The 11577-nt window shown below is 43.9% G+C and overlaps 1 long non-coding RNA gene across 1 annotated transcript; it reads left to right on the top strand.

Moving 5' to 3' along the window:
* Positions 1-941: 941 nt before the first annotated feature.
* Positions 942-11347, top strand: LOC141568252 (uncharacterized). Its single transcript, XR_012491344.1, has 3 exons — positions 942-1038; positions 8864-8919; positions 10017-11347. It is a non-coding gene; the product is annotated as an uncharacterized LOC141568252 (long non-coding RNA).
* Positions 11348-11577: the final 230 nt, after the last annotated feature.

Genomic DNA, 11577 nt, shown 5'->3' with positions numbered 1-11577 from the left:
AAGGCATTAAACTGTCCAACCCTGATGTCAGCACTTTTAAATGTTTCTTTCCCTTTCACCAGACTCGATATTGGAACAGCAGTTCCTGATTTGCTGAAGTCAGCAGCTATCTCATCTGCAACACTTCTGATTTTTTTTTGCCTGGAGGAACTTCAGAACCAGTAATAATTTGAGTGTAAGTTTAGAGAAAGTTATGGGCTCTGAATGTGTCCATTTATAGGTTATTGTGGTGAAAGATATTGAATATATTCATTGGGACAGACAAGGATGGACGTGCAGTAACAGGGACGACCAAAATCTCCGTGACTTAACACCACAAAAGTTATTCTCACTCACACTTTACGTCTGATGTGGGTCATTTGGAGAGGGGCTCTGTTCATCACAATCATTCAGCAATCCAGTCTGATGGAGGCTACACCATCTCAACATAGACTCCTGTGGCTGGGGAACGGAGCGTAACAAATCACCTTCCAGCTCTTAAGAGCTTCTGTTCCAACAAAGCACCTGTTACACTCTCTTGGATTTTATGGGCCAAGAGTGGTCACATATCCACACATGACTCTAAGGGGTGGGAAAGTCTGATCCTCTTGTGGGCCTGGAAGAAATGGGGAGCTAGGGAAAGCAGTGAGTTCTGGCAACGTCTATTAAGAGGGCCATGGGGTGTGGGGAAGAAAGAAATGACTTAGAAACAACTTCACTCACGTGATGGTTTTCTCTTTGACACTTTGGACCTCAACAAATGATTGGGTTTCTGAGTGGATGGATTAAAGAGACGTATTATCTGAGGTTGGGCATTTTTTGTACTCGGGATCTCTATAATCTTACTTTTGTCTGCACGAAGGCATTAGCATACATTGTCTGGGCTCTGAGCCAAGACGAGTCATTTTGTCTGTTTCCTCGTCTCCATGGTGCCCTGGTCTTTGCCAGAACCAGCCATCCCAGTCAGGAACTGCTCCAGGAATCCTGAATTCCCCAAACCTGGTGCCCGGTCACCCCTCCTGCTTGCTCGACGGAGCCCACCCTCAACGAACGCCACCGGTAAGGCCAGGCGCCAGGGACAATGCCACTTGGAATCTGATAAGCAACACTTGGTACCATGCCCAGATCAACTTTTCATCACCTTAGAAATGAGAAGGGCTTGTGACATTTCAATCTCCCCTGCAACCCTCAGGGGTGCCTTTGTTATTACTGGGTGGGATTATTGTAATGCTCTGCTGGTCGGAACCCACCCCCACCTCAGGCTATGTGAAGATTAGAGAGGGTGAAAAAGCCAAATGAAAATGTCAGGTTTCTATTGGGGATTAGGAGGCACTCAACTCTAGCCAGGTTTTATTTTTCTAAAGGAACCAAAAAAAAAGATGCAACACAAACTCTCCCACTCAACATACCACAAAGGCACGAATAAGAAGAGGGGGAAAAAAAAGAAAAAAAGCCCAAACAAAAAGAAACGATTTGGCCAACCAGCTAGGATTGCTTTGCCTGAAATATTTTCGTTTTCTGTGTCTTTGAGGTCAACACACCCAAGAATTTCTGGTGTGGATCAGGGCTAAACTCAAGAGACAGAGGCCCTTTAAAAGTGGGAAATAGAAGAAAATGCACCTTATCAACCAACCACAATTTATTCTATCAACTCTCAAAAGTTTGATCAGAAGATTTGCTGAGTAAAATAATCATGTTGACCAATTCTTTTCACACAGAAAAAGTCAGTTTTGAACTCACATAGCTCCAGCCTAGACTCAAGTAGGCATTCTCAACGACTTCTAGGTGTACACAGTTGCTTCAAAGAAAATCTTTCGTAAAAACTCAATTTGTAAAATACACTAGATCTTCTGGTTCTGTGCAGCTGGATGTGGGGAGATGGCCGTGCCTGCAGCTCATCCTGAGTCCCGACTGATGATCAATAGACAAATGATGATGTGACAAAGTGTTGCAGGGAGGAAGGCAGCCTTAGTCCCCAACTACACAGCAAAAGTATCCAACATGATCCTGAAGGTGGAGTGGGGATGAGCCCACAGCTAAGTGGAATGAGCAAGTGCTCACATTTCTGAGGTTCTTTAAGGAAGTCGTGCAGATTCACAGAGACAGAAATCATTTCAGGGCAAAGCAGACAATGCCCTGGGCATGGGTTGTACAGTTGCAGCTTGATTTTTCTTCATTTTTTTTTTTTTTCAGAAGCATTTTATACATGCAGAAAAGAGTTAGGTAACAAGCACCTGGGTACTCACCACTTACCATAAGAAATTCAAGTTTCCACATGCATCCCTCTCCCATTTATTTCCCTCCCGCCCCAAGAAGTAACCATCCTCCTTACTCTGTTTTCTTACCATGCTCATGCATATTTTACTTTTCATGAATTTGTTTATACTCCCAAATAGCATATATATTACTTGGCATGTTTTATATTAATGGTATTTTACTGTACATCCTTCTAAAACTTGCTGAGTTTTACTGAGCATGATGTCTCCAAGTTTGATTTCTTGGTGATATCTACTTTGCTAGTTTATTTAAACCTCTGTAACCATGCATGGCCTCCAGCCAATGGATATTCAAGTGAACTCCATGTGATTCACTGTCACAAAGCTGAAATGTACTTTCTGGGTTAATGGGTCCCTGGGCATTTGTCCAAGACTGTCTCTCAGGTGTTTACCTGGGAGAGGGTTTGTTTTTCTAGATTACGTCAGGGCAAATCAAGGGGAGAGGTAGGAGAAAGTGGGGATCTAGAGCTCAGGAAGGAAATTGTGTTTGAATTCTAGAGTGCTTGGCAGGCCAGCTAGCAGGCCTCCCCCTCTTTTGATAAAGCACCTGAATTTTTCTTTTGGGGAATGATTCTTCCCCATTAGGTGCATCCTTGGTGGGACTGTTTGATCAAAGTGGCTTCCTGTCCCCACCCTAGCCGGGGTGGGCATGCGATCCTCGCTGGGCCAGTCTGTCACTCTCTCTCCAGGGAATTTGATTCTGGGGAGGAACAAATACAGTCTGGGAATGACTGGAACCCATTGTGGTGCCCTAAAACATTTTTCTTTGTTTTCTCTTTGTGGATCCTCAGCGATGACTCAGTTCTTGCTCTTCCTGAAGCTGGCTCTTTAGCCGTACCTTCCTTTTTTGAGCTACCTCATGTTCTTCCAGGAAGTTCTTTTTTCGTAAGTTGGCTGGACACCGTGTCTGTGGAATGCAACCAAAGATCCATGACTAATACAGCCACCCAGGGCATCTGCCAAGGACGGCAGATTGGTGGGTTTTCAGTGGACCCAAGACACACTTCCTGTTCTCTCTCCCAATGTGTTCATACCCCCTGCCTCAAACCACCCAACCCTGGAAAGGGGTTGGGGCATGACTCTTTTGTGAGGTAGCCATTCCCAAAGTAGGAAAATCCATTGTCAGCCAATGACATTTATCTAGCACCACTGTTGAATTGGGCACTGTGTTGACACAAAAGATATATTCTTTACCCTTGGAGAGACCCCAGTAAAAGCTTGAATTGAATTCTCATGAGGGACCACAGTTCTTCATTTTACACAGGAGAGAAATGTCCATCTAGTTTACGTCTCACTTCCTTCCTCTGCAGAATTCCTTTGGAAGACTTGGTTTCCACTGGAGGATTTTTCTGTGCTCTAGCCTGGCCCCGGAACTGGGAAGAAGGGATAGTCCTTTCTTTTAAGGCAGAGGAGATATTTCATAAACATATAACTTGACCTTGCCAACACGTGAACTCACTAGCAGTGAGTGGTGAGCTCATACGTCCAATGAATCAAGAGACCCCATAAACAAGGTCAGTGATTTCAAATCAATTTTCCAAACACAAACAGATGAGTCTGAAAAACACAGATGACACTCTGCAAGAGGTCACTGTGGGCTGCATGCATTTTGGTTGCTTCTAAGGAATATAAGAAAAAAACCCCAAAACTTTTCTCACAAAGAGCCTGGGTATTGTGAACCAGAGTTCTTAAGCCCATGCATCTGTATCACTTCATTTAGGAAATAGAACAGTCTCACGGCACTACGTCATCTGGAAAATCTTCCTTCCCCACCTTGAATCCATATGATCTGGGAGTCAGGGGTCAGCCCAAGATCAGAGCTGCATCAATCATGGTGCCCCTGGCAACAGCGATTCATCGGTGGTGATCACATGACTAAGCTGACCCAATCAGAAAGAATCTTAGGACTTTCCTGGAAGCTCCTGGCTCTTTTCTGCTGGTTGAACCTGGAGGCAAGGCTGGAGGTGTCACACCTCTCTTGCCACTAGGAGCCAGAGAAGGAAGGGAACACAGTTGAAGATATTGCCCAGGCACCAGAGAAATGGAGTCTCATTGAATTGAGTCCAGAATCTAGTCATGCCTGAAACTAGCACAATACTTAGATAACAAATTTCCCTCTTGATGAAACAGCTTGGTTTGCATTTTCTGTCACTTGCTACCGAAGGAAGAATCCTCACGACCACCCTATCGGGGGCTTCAGTTTCACCGTCTGTCATTTAGAGGGAGTTGATTTAACGAGTTTCACTATCCTCTTCCAGAAGCACTGTCCCAGTTCTCTGGTTCTGGGTGCTCCTTCACTACCTTTTCTGAGCGAGTGACCTTTGGGATAGACTGCCTGGTTTCAAATCTCGGTGTCACCACCAATAGCTGTGACTTTGGGCAATTTACTCAAGCTGTCTGTGTCTCAGCTGCCACACCTGTAAAATGGAAAAAGGGGTAATATGACCTTCATAAAGTTGTTGTGAGATGTGAACGTGTTAATATCTGCAGGGTGATTAGAATGGTGCCTGGCACATAGCAAACCCTTTGTCAGCGGAAGCTCCATTATCATCACGTTATTATTTGTGTGGACAGTTTCTGCCTAGACTCGGTCTCCACCCATCCTCCCTCCCACCATTCCCTAGTGCCTTGCTGCCTGGGTCTCTATGCTACCTTAGGACCTTTTAATTCCTTTCCACAGGCCAAATCTTCATGCTCTGTGTCAACATTGAAAGAATTTCTCTTCCCAAGGTCACAGGTACCTAATCTGAGAAGTCAGCCCAGGTAAATAGGTTCAGGGGTTTCACTTTCAGACAGGAGGATAGTACAACTTGGTTTCTGTGCATCCCATTTCAGTTTATAAATCTTTTTCAATGAATATGATTTTTGTAACGTACTTAATTTTTTTTTTTGGCTACCCAGAATTCATTGCACCACCTTTTGGTAATCAAACCCCAGTTTCTCTGGGAAACCACCCTGCCCCCCACCCCCAGTTCTTATCCAAATGGCTTGACCGGCCCTCTGTGGACTCAGAACATCAGGACTTTCCTTTTCCCGGCAACTGTGATTGGTCCAGGGACGGGCATGTGACACACTCAGGACCAATGAGGTACAACCAGACTATGGTTGTAGCTTCTGGGATTGTGGCAGGTCTTTTTCTACTGGACTTAGTCTGTGCAGCCATGACAGGAGATGCTGTCTAAGAATGGGCCTGAGAGAGAGAGAGGAGGAGCTGAAAGGGCAGGAGACATGATGCAGGACCTGATAACACTATAGGAACCTCTGGATCCAGTTGTTCCTGAAACTAACAAACTATGCCTTGCACTGCTTAGTTATCTGATGTTATACATTCCTTTAATTTAAAGCTATTTAACTCAGCTTTTTTGTTACATGCAACCAAGGGTCCTGACTGATCAAATCTTTTAGTTATATGATGTATGCATTTAAAAAGGGGTGTTAAGTGTCTCAGCCTAGAAAGAGTACAGATGATAGGATTGTAGATACCTGGCTGTCCAGGGAGGAAGGCCATGGCTGGTAGAGGGTCTCTGACATCACACCAAATAGCTGGTCCCTACTCAGTCTCTAGATTGGGCTTGTTCTGCAAGAGGAGTCATGAAGTTATCAAATCTCTCCCTCCATTCTTCCAGAAGTGTCCTTCTGTCCCTTTAAGACAGCACAAGTAGCTTAGGATAGCTTTAATTAGTCCAACGGGGGAGAAATTGAGAAGAAGTTAAAGCCCGAACCATCGGAATGCGGTGACGCAGGGCTTCAGGATTGCCCAGGTGGGGCTGACCTCATTCAGGACTTTGACGCTAGATTGTGTCCTCTGGTTTCTGCCAACTTTTAAGAATGCTGGATTCCTGCTCTGCCAAAATTTCAGACATGGGGAAACGTTTACACGCATGAAGGAAAAAATATCTTTCCAGTCACAAAGTGAAAATTTCAGTTGCTTTACCACCATTGATACAGAATGCCATTGTCTAAAACGAAGGTTTTAAAAATGTGTAAATGAGCTGCTCAGTGAACTTAAAGCAGCAAAGGTTCCCACCGGCCTTCAAGGTTGGCCATTCATCAAGTGACCTGTCACACGCAGGATGGCATCCGAGTCTGGATATGCTTTAGTGGGACAGTGGGTCATGTCCTTTTGCCTCACTAATCATTTTCCTGAAGTTTTCTGGGCTAATAAATGACTTTCTCTGGTCTCCTTTAGCTGCACATGGTATTTCTGTTGGAAAGACCTTCATGGTTACGTTTTTATTTGGTAGTAAATGTTGATGGACACCAGGCCTGCTTATTGATGGGTCAGAGCAGGAAATGGGATTTTTAAAGAAATGTCACAAGGGTCATAGAGGCAGGAGTAAAGAAGTGATCACAGAAACAAGACTCGAAGATCTGTGGAAAGCAAAAAACAGCTGGGTGTTTATCAGTCAGAGCTCTCCAGAAGAACAGAACCAATGGGAGATGTGTGCGTGCGTGTGTGCACGCATGTGTGTGTGTGTGTGTGTGTGTATAAAATTGTAAGGAATTGGCTCACATGATTATGGAGGCTGAGAAGTCCCGCTATCTGCTGTCTGCAAGCTGGAGACCCAGGAAAGCCAGTGACGTAGTTCCAATCTGAGTTCAAAGCCTGGGCACTAGGGAAGCCGATGGTGTACGTCCCAGTTCAAGGGCAGGAGACCAGTGTCCCAGCTCAACCAATCAGGCCCAAAGAGCAAATTCTCCCTCCCTCTTCCTTTTTGTTCTATTCAGGCCCCCTGTGAACTGGATGACACCCACCCACATTAGGAAAGCAATGGGCTTTCCTGAACCCACAGATTCAAATGCTAATCTCATCTAGACACAACCTCACAGACACACCCAGAAATAACATTTAATCAATTATATGGGCACTCCATGACCCAGTCAAACTGACAGATAAAATTAACCATCACAGTGATACATTCCTGAGTCCTTTATGAAGGCAAGTCAGAGGAGAGATTGCAAATTTGTCAACTTGTGGAATTTATTCCCAAAAGGCAGATGTGAATTTGACTTCTGCAGGTTTTGGAGATGAAAAAGAAATGGTTATAAAAATAAACGGATCACAGACTAACGTAGCACTTCACAGATTTAACAGGTGATGTTTCCGTTCTTTGCAAATGACTCTCGGTACTACTCAGGATGGGTGAGGTTGCAGCAGTAACAAACAAGATCACAGTCTCAGCAGCTTAAAATACCCATCTCAGGGTCAGCCGGCACTTTCGCACATTGGGATCCAGACTCATAGAGGCTCCATTTTGGCACAACCTTCTACAGTCACTGTGGCAGAAGAAAGATGGCATGGCTTAATGGACACTGACTTTTAAAATATTTGCCCAAGAGAAACACGACCACTGCCCCCCACATAGCAAACTCAGTCACGTGGTTTTCAAGAGGAAGAGTCCGGAAGGAGACTGGAAATGTTTTGTGAACTGCACTCGCCACCACCACACCCCATGACAAGCAGCAATGTGCAGTTTTGTGAGGTATGGGTCGCACTCTCCTACAGCCGAGCTGGTGGGGGGTCCCAGGCCTGTTAGCTGTTCAATGAGGCCAGGATCTGGATGCCAGAACAACCTGGGCGTAACTCTCACCCACTTTGTGTAATTCTCATGAATTGGTAAAAATGTAGATTCTTTGTGACAAATTAGCCCTAAAGAGAAAACCAGAGGGAAAGAGCAAGAGAAGTGGTTTACAGGAGTTGGGTTCTCAGTTAGCAAACAGCTAGCTAGCTCTTCTGGAAAAAAATTGGAGTCAAATGCGATGGGCAAAAATAACAAAGTTGTGCAAATGACAGAATAATGCAAATGTTGATATTTTGCAATAAAACTGTTGTGTCATCCTTTTCAGTGAATCCAATTAAAGCTATCTCATAGCTGTTTAATATCCACTATGCTTTTAAAAATACATTAAGTTTTTCTTAACCATTAAAAATAGGTATCAGTCCCTTTTCTCCTTCAAAGATCCTTTCCACCTTCCCCTGATAATTTCATCTTATTTTATTCTATCAGTTATTTTATTTACAAATTAACTGTGTTTAAAATTTCATCTGGATTGAGTTATGGTTGGAATTATTTGTAACACCCAAGTGATCAAAACAAAGTAAATACAGAGTAAATTTGGATAAATAATTATTAAACATCAAAGCAACATTTTATGAGGTGAAGGGGGGGGCTCAGGGAGTCTTAATTAAAGGACACTTGCCCCAGGCCCCAATATTACAAGCTGCTCCCTTGTTGGATGTGTGGGAGTCTTACCTACCTTGATGCAAGGCACTATAGGAAATTCTGGATGGGTCCTCACCTTTTCTTCTAAAAAGACAATTGTGAAAGGGGAGATGGAAAGGGACAGTAGAGTGTTCTCAGATACATCAATATAGGAATGTTAGCAGGTGGAGGAGTTTGAGGGTCCTTGCCCACGTACTCTTGGAAAGCGTGTTCCCCCAGGAGTAAGTCAGCTTCAATTTGAAAATCCTTCTTCTGCTCTCTGATTTCTGGCCTAGTTTCCGTCCCCGCTGCTCTCACAGGAACAACTAATATTGTGTAAGGAGCACTGGACCCTTTCCACAGTATTTCTCACACCGTGTCTCATTTGTCCCCTCACAACGGTAGGAGGTGCTCAGAGCACGAACTGGTTTCCGCCATCAACCTGCTATGCTGTGGAGGAGGTATGTTTTCGTTTGCTTGTGGACTCCCATACACTGCTTCTTCCCCACACATCTCTTCAATTCTCTCTCCTTAATCTCCAAGACCCCCTACCCCTCACCTCCTCACCACTTTCCTCTTCCTTTCTCCCTTCTCTCTCTCACTTTCTCTCCCTATGTCTTCTTTTCTCCTCCAGACTTCTTTCTCCTTAAAATCATCATCACCGAACTAAGGGGCTTGGATATTATTTGCATAAAACCATTACAAAGGGGGCAAGAGTGACATTTCTTTATGAGTCTGGGTTCAAGTTTTTGACAAATGGAGCTGATATCAAGGAAAACAATTGTTAATGTTATATTGAAATTTCACTGCAGGCTTTAGATATTTTTGTGGGGGAACCAAATATACTAGCGCAGAAGCAGATATATTCCATTCCAAAACCACTAAAATGAAAAGCCAACTGCAAATTAGGTTTGAAATGGACATCTCTGTCCTTAGAGATTTCACAGTGACAAATGGATTAGTCCCCAAGTGGAACACAAACCTCCTTTGCTTTCACAGAAGCAAAGCAGACTAATAAAGGCCATGTCTCTATGCAGTCAACCCCTGGCTCCATCAACCTCTGTTTAATAGCCTGACGCTTCTCAGTTGCTTCTTAATTAAGTTACAATAAGAGTTGGCCCTTAAGAAACCCCCAAACACCCGAGCCCTTGAGTTTATTAATTAATATTTAATTTTCTTTCATTTAAAATTAAATGTGTTTAATTATAATATTATTATTATTTTTTTTAATGAATAATAGTTCCAAGGAATGGCTTGGAGAGGGATGCTTTAGTGCCCTCATAACATCTATCAGCATTATTGCAATACCATCACATGTAATATAAGGCTAAGAAAAATACATGCGAAGTCTAGTAAGATGATCTTCAGTAGAGTCTTTTACTACATTTTATGTGGGACATACACTCCCAGGAGCAAGTGTGATGCTCAGCAAACAGCCTCAAGCCAACATCCCAACTCCCCTTGTTGCCCTCAGCCCCATATCAGTCAGGAAGGACGAGGCGACGCTGCAGTAACAAATAACTCCCAAATCACAACAAGATTGATTTTTCTTTCTCAGACAATGTTGACTGCTGGTCCAGAAGACCCTCGAGGACAGGATACCTGAGTGGACTCAACTATCCAGGAGGATGTTTCCTTCTGGAGGTGTCAACCTTGCCGCACCAGCTTCCACCATCGTAGGTCAGGGCAGTGAGCCCTGGGGCTCCCACACCTGCCACTTCATGCTTTTGTGAAGTGACACACGATGCCTCTTCCATCCCCACCAATTGTCTAGAGTTCACTCCACGGTCTCACCTAGCTTCAAGGGAACAAGAAATGGCATTCCTCTGTTTCCTGAAGGACAGGAGAACCAGCCATGCACGAACACTCTACATTTCTATTATTATTCCTTTCCCCCAAAATTGCCACCTCCTAAGACCCTCCTGTAAACAAAATTCTGGAGCCACGAATGTGTTTTCCACATTATGGAACACACATATTTCCAAAAGAAATAAGCAATTATATTTTTCCTTTTTCTTTTCCATAGGGAAGGGCCCATGTCCTCTTATATAGAACAGTGCCTGGCACATAGCAGGCATCATAAGTATTTGTTGAGTGAATTCATGATACATGATTGGCTGAAGGAATGAATGACGGCCATAAAATGCCTCTCCTGCTGTGTCAGTACCGCTGTTGGAATAGTGACAGTGTTTTGCAGGGTGCAGCCCTGGGAAGATGGGAGATCCAGGTTCCAGCCTTGTCTCGTCTGACAGCTCTGTGAGCTGGAACAAGACACTCAGGCCCATGGACACTGGGCATGAAAGAACGTGCATGAAAGTCCTGTGCAGACTTGGGCCTGGAGCTGCTGTAGGCGCTGGTTGTTTTCATGAGGGAAACCAGACAGGGGTAGTGCTGGTGTGGAGGGTGGGGCTGGGAGGACAGAGCAGGACAGAGAGAAGCACAACAACGTCATCTGGGGTTAGAAACCCAAGAAAAGACTGAACTTCCTATTAGGCAAGTAGAAAGGAAGAAGGGTCTGGATTGATGTCTATTGGGGAAATCTGGATTCCACAAATAAAATGATGTACAAACATGAGAGGCCAGGACACCAGATGGGGGAAAAAATGGCCTGGCTTTGCCAATAATGATTGTCTCATCCACGTAAGTTCACATGGATGGAATAAGACCATCCACACATGCCTGCACAGGACTCTACAGTTTGCAAAGTGTTTTAAAATACAGAATCAACTTTGGCTGTCAGCATGACGTTGCACAGACATTTCAGATATAGTCAAAATACTTTGCAGATATTTGTTTTAACTCTCAGAGCAAGACTATTCTTATTTGACAGTGAGGGAACTAAGGCAGAGAGGTTAAGTATTTTGCCCAAGATTATATAGTAAGTGCCAGAGCCAGCATCTATATTTTGAACCCAGAAAATGGAATAAAACCGTTGTGATTATGCCAGTGGTTGGAATTCTATCACTTACATATGGGTGGGGCTGTAGCTTCTCAGAGGGAATGACCTCTGTTTGGAGGTTGTTGAGGGGAAAATACCTGATTTTGTCTTTGTCTGGTTTCATCCTATAGTATAAAGATATTTTTACTATATTTCTATTCTTTTATTTATTTATTCTCTT

The sequence above is a fragment of the Rhinolophus sinicus genome, linkage group LG13 (assembly GCF_036562045.2).
Source record: "Rhinolophus sinicus isolate RSC01 linkage group LG13, ASM3656204v1, whole genome shotgun sequence".
Classification (NCBI taxonomy): domain Eukaryota; kingdom Metazoa; phylum Chordata; class Mammalia; order Chiroptera; family Rhinolophidae; genus Rhinolophus; species Rhinolophus sinicus.
Note: the sequence above shows the minus strand (reverse complement) of the source record. Positions and strands in the feature narration are given on the sequence as shown.